We start from the raw sequence: 6000 nt of genomic DNA on the forward strand, positions 1-6000 counted from the left end.
AATGGAAAATTGTACTGAAATGCAGGAGTATCTGCAACGAATTGACGCATGATGCAGGGCATGGCAATTGAATCTCAATGTAGACAAGTGTAATGTGCTGCGAATACACAGAAAGATAGATCCTTTATCATTTAGCTACAAAATAGCAGGTCAGCAACTGGAAGCAGTTAATACCATAAATTATCTGGGAGTACGCATTAGGAGTGATTTAAAATGGAATGATCATATAATGTTGATCGTCGGTAAAGCAGATGCCAGACTGAGATTCAGTGGAAGAATCCTAAGGAAATGCAATCCGAAAACAAAGGAAGTAGGTTACAGTACGCTTGTTCGCCCACTGCTTGAATACTGCTCAGCAGTGTGGGATCCGTACCAGATAGGGTTGATAGAAGATATAGAGAAGATCCAACGGAGAGCAGCGCGCTTCGTTACAGGATCATTTAGTAATCGCGAAAGCGTTACGGAGATGATAGATAAACTCCAGTGGAAGACTCTGCAGGAGAGACGCTCAGTAGCTCGGTACGGGCTTTTGTCAAAGTTTCGAGAACATACCTTCACCGAAGAGTCAAGCAGTATATTGCTCCCTCCTACGTATATCTCGCGAAGAGACCATGAGGATAAAATCAGAGAGATTAGAGGCCACACAGAGCCATACCGACAATCCTTCTTTCCACGAACAATACGAGAATGGAATAGAAGGGAGAACCGATAGAGGTACTCAAGGTACCCTCCGCCACACACCGTCAGGTGGCTTGCGGAGTATGGATGTAGATGTAGATGTAGATGTAGATTTCTTCTTATTATATGTTACCTCAAGATCACCACAGTGGCTAAATCGGCGCTAGCTGGATACAATAAATATGCCTGTGGCTGAGAATAAAGGTTCAATAGATTTTTAAGAATATCCTCATCTATTTTACAGGGAAAGGAAATGCAACGACCTTGACACTGTATTCGTATTCGGGAAGAGCGGAGTTCAAATACACCAATGTCCAAAATTAAAGCAACAGACCGCTGTTTACCCGTACTGTGTCTAATTCACGAGATAATCATACAAACTATCAACAGGTGTTATGCACGGAAGATGGCATTCAGGTTAATAGCCAGCCACGCCAATGACGACGTCGGTGCACCTATTATACGGGATAGTGTTTGCCGGGTGGTTCCACATTAACAATCGCCGTTTACACAGTCACAGACGTTGCAGAATGGCACAGAGAACGTTCCTACCAGACACTCTGTAGAAGAGGGCCATAGGTAGAATGAAAGCGCGACAGTCGCAACCTGATGTGGCCCGATGGCTTAATGTGAATCGTTCTGTTGTTTCTCGGATGTGGCGACAGTTTGTAGAGACCGAAACTGTATTCCGAAGACCAGAACAGGGCCGACTATGTGTGATATCAGAAAGAAAGGACCGTTATGTGGCTGTAAAAGCGCGACGGTACCGCCTTAGAACCGCACGGCAACTGGCATCTAACCTCGCAACATCCACTGGACGAGTTTTATCGACGCAAACGCTGAACAAAAGGCTTCCACAGAGTGCCCTTCACGTCTGAAACCTGCTGTATGTGTACCTCTGATGCGTCTTCACAGAAGGGAAGTCTATATTGGAGTCGTCAACATGCCACCTGGACTGTGGAACAGTGAGCCAATGTTATTTTCACAAATGAGTCCCGATTTGGCCTTGAGAGCAATTCTCGACGGATTCGCTTCTGGAGAGAACATGGAACACGATTTTGGGACCCGAACATTGTGCAAAGAGACCGATATAGAGGAGGATCCCTAGTGGTGTGGACAGGGATTATGTTGACCACAAGAACGCCTCTTCATGATATTGTACGAGTGAATCGTAAGGTTTAGCTTGTCAGGTATCGTGAAGAGATCCTGGGATTTCATGTGTGACTGCTGCGATGTGCTATGCCACTATGGGCTCCGTGTTGCTGGGCGATAATGCTCGACCTTACACGGCACGGGTGGTTAATGTTTTCTTGGAAACCGAAGATATTGCAAGCATGCCGGTGGGCTCCTCGCTCTCCCGATTTAAATACCATAGAGTATATCTGGGATGCACTAGGAAGACGGATTGCATCACATCAGCATCCACCAACCACACACCAAAATTTGCGAGCAGCTCTGCAGGAAGAATAGGTGCTATTGCCTCAACTTGAGATTGATGACATCGTTCACAGCATGCACCATCGTTGTCAGGCCTGTTTTGCTGCTAGAATTGTTCACACCCTTTACTGAACACATTAACCGGTTGTTGGAATGTGTGTGCAAATCTCTTAATTTGGAAAAAACGAAGAGCATTTTTGTCTGTCATTGCAAGTTGCAGTTGTTTACGTTCTATATTCTTTACATTGTTTCTTCTTTACTATCACCTGTTTATACTATTTTGTGGAAAAATAAACGCTAACTGGCAAAATTTCCGTTTGTTGCTTTGATTTTGGACACCAGTGTAATTCTCCTATCATCCAGACTTAAGCTTTTTGTAGATCCACGCAAGCCGAGGTGCTTCCTTTAAAAACAGAACCAGTGGAAAAAGACAGCAAAGCACACAGCATATTGCTCGTCTAGCCCTTACCACTTTCTGCAACATGTTTCGTCTCTAACAATCTCGTTGCGAATGGAATGTTATATCATAATCTTACTTTCCAGATTTCGGTATAAACTCCGGCATTTTTGCGCAAAATTCTATTCTAAAGAAAAGTAGATTTCAAACCTCTCTTGCTAAGTTGTCAATTAACTTGTCTGTTAGGACGAGGACTTCCTTTTTTCCCCTTCTATTTGACGTCGGGGTAACTCAGACTTCATTAAGGTCGGTTCCCAGTCTTGCGCCCGGAATGCGTGAAGTGCCAGGAATAGGGACCACAGCACGTTGCTGGGTAATGGATTGTCCTCCGTTGTAACGATGATACTCCCCAGCGGCAGGTGTGTGATCCACGGCTTAGCGTCGGCTGCGCTCGCTAATTACACTAATTGCTGCGCATAATGTAATGGGAAGTGCGTCACACTCACGCATGCCGGTCCTCCTGCCGCACAAAAGCCTGCGAACCGCACAGTCGTTAATGCCAGCAGGTTCGTCCTTGTCGGGTTGACAGCTCTCACGGTCTAATGGGGCAGCGGAAAGACGCGAAACAAGCGGACCACATTACCGAACCTGCCAGCTGGGATTTACACCAGTCACCCTCTAGTTTGTTACGGACCACATTAAATTCTGTGTCACCTTATTCGACACAATACACTACGACACAGTTTTTCTTGACTCTAGTATCAAGCAAAATATTGAATCAAAAATGGACTTTTGGAATGATATACATTTGAACGGCATTCGAAATTCCTTAAAAGCACAAGACAGTGATAACACTTGTTAATGTCGCCGTCTAAACTTTTAATAAAAAATCCGAAAAAGTCAAAGTGGTCAGAATCAGAAATAGTGGTGTAAGCACGACCAAGTACCAGGCTCCGTTGTTAGATGCTGCCAAATTCGCTCAGTGGAAGATGGGTCAAAGTAAGCGAGCACATGTCTCAGCTTACTCTTAGATAAACAGTCTGGAACCGCGCGACCGCTACGGTCTCAGGTTCGAATCCTGCCTCGGGCATGGATGTGTGTGATGTCCTTAGGTTAGTTAGGTTCAAGTAGTTCTAAGTTTTAGGGGACTTATGACCTCAGCAGTTGAGTCCCATAGTGCTCGGAGCCATTTTTTACTCTTAGATACTTGGCCGCTCTATGAAGAGAGTTTTCACCGCAATTTATATGCCTTTTAGCGCTTTTGCAGTTGAATTGAAGCGGCCGCGAAGTGTCCAGCGTCGAGATTTTGCACTTCTCCGCCCCGTGTTCGAAACCCGATTCCTTTTATTTCGTTTATCTACACTTTTTCGCAGGAAGTTACTTCACAAATGTTTCATATCAAAATAGGGGATACAATGGCGTTATATTAAAGGTAAAATTACAACTAGGCTTCACAAGAAGTGACATACATGTGTGTGTTGTATTTTCAGGGGTCACAATCTTTTTAAATTCTCATAATCTTGTACTTCATTCTTATATCAATACTTACGTCCGTTCTTATATTTTTCAATACTTACGTTCAAACTTATATTTTTTTCTTACGTTCATTCTTCAGGAAGATTTGGTGCATTCCCGTGGATGCTATCGATCGTAGAAACATTCGAAACACATAAACTCCAAATATCACGAGCACCACACGAAGGCAAGTTTGTCACAGTGACATATCTTGATATGAATGTCAGTTGGGAAAGAAACGTCGTCAACATTGCTGAAAATTTCACGCATTTCACAAATGATGTCGGGGAAAACCACACATAATGAGTCATTTTTTCCGAAAATTGGCCCTTGCAGTTGGTTATGGATCAAGATACACCATAGGAATTTCACCGGAAGCTGTTTTAAATAATTTTCTCGTTCTGTTATTTATTTATTTTTAAATTCATTCTCCAGGAAGACAATTTAGACGAATAAGGACAACTTGATTTCAACGTACACTGGAAAACATTCGTGTAGTAACCTTCCACGGACATGGGCAGATAATGAAAAACAAAAACGTAAATAAAAGCAATAATCGGGTTTCCAACACGAGTGTAAAACAGCGAGACCGTGACTCTATCCACTGTGTCAACACTTCCGTACAAAGCATCATGAGCTAAAAAGCACATTGAGTAACCCGAAAACTATAACCTCCGCACCATATATGTTTCTGTACGAGATTGTAGCCCTTTTTTACTTCCCACCCTATAGAAAGTCTACGTAAAGCAAAAACTATGTACTCACAAACTCGTCTGCCAACCTTTGGATGGACAAAACTTAATTTGAATTGAACTAATCAAAATGTCCACTTACCTCGCGTCTTGACAACATTGTTGCAGATGTCTCAAAAACACAACAACATTAGCAAGCAAGCTGCGACTATGTTAGATTTCTATTTCAGAATAAAATTTCTGAACCATACACAAACTGTTGCATACCACATGGTGCAGTGTGGCAATGCCACGTCGCATTTAAGCTGTAGCAGTGGCCTCAAACGGAAAGTTTATATCGCGCTTCACGGAATGAATCTTCCAGAAAATCGACACTCTGCGGCATATGTAAGCACTAATCTTTTCATTCTTCATAAATCCGAAAAAAGAATTTATATAAATACCTTAGAGGAAATAGAAATCTACAGAGATTTGTTAAAAAATCCAAACAACTTTTGAAACGGAAGAAATAGAACTCACAAATAAATATATTGAGGACGACAAAATTCTTATCAGTGGTAGATATGACAATCTTATGTTTTACATACGATCTGAAATGATTTTCATCAAAGATATAAATTTCATAACAAACTACGTCTTTGACAAATAAATCGATAATCTAAATGTCATGCCACCGTCTAACACACGCACAAATAAAATAACTAGATTATAATTGATAAATAAGATTTTACAACGTAAGTAAAGATTATAGATACAGCCAAAAATTGTATGTATGCTGAAAATAAGTAATAGACTAAAATTCACCAAAGGTTTATAACTATGAAGAACTTTTGTACAAAACCATTCTGAGAATATTTGTTTCACATGCAACTTGAAATGCCATATCTACATGCAGTATTCGCTCCTGGACGAATGACGATAGAAAAATTCCTCGACTGGTGTTTGACTTTTACCATCGCGACATAATCAGCCTGAATGCAGAACTACTGATTGTTTTAATTTCAAGTTTAACATCAGGTAACAAATTACAAAACCACTCCGTATACAGGCCACAAGTGGCCCATCGGGACCATCCGACCGCCGTGTCACCCTCAAGGGTCGATGCGGTTAGGAGGGTTGTGGGGTCAGCACACCGCTCTCCCGGTCGTTATGATGGTATTCTTGACCTAAGCCGCTACTATTCGGTCGAGTAGCTCCTCAATTGGCATCACGAGGCTGAGTGCACCCCGAAAAATGGCAACAGCGCAAGGTGGCCTGGATTGTCGCCCATCCAAGCGCCGA

Source organism: Schistocerca piceifrons, chromosome 5, assembly GCF_021461385.2.
Source record: "Schistocerca piceifrons isolate TAMUIC-IGC-003096 chromosome 5, iqSchPice1.1, whole genome shotgun sequence".
Classification (NCBI taxonomy): domain Eukaryota; kingdom Metazoa; phylum Arthropoda; class Insecta; order Orthoptera; family Acrididae; genus Schistocerca; species Schistocerca piceifrons.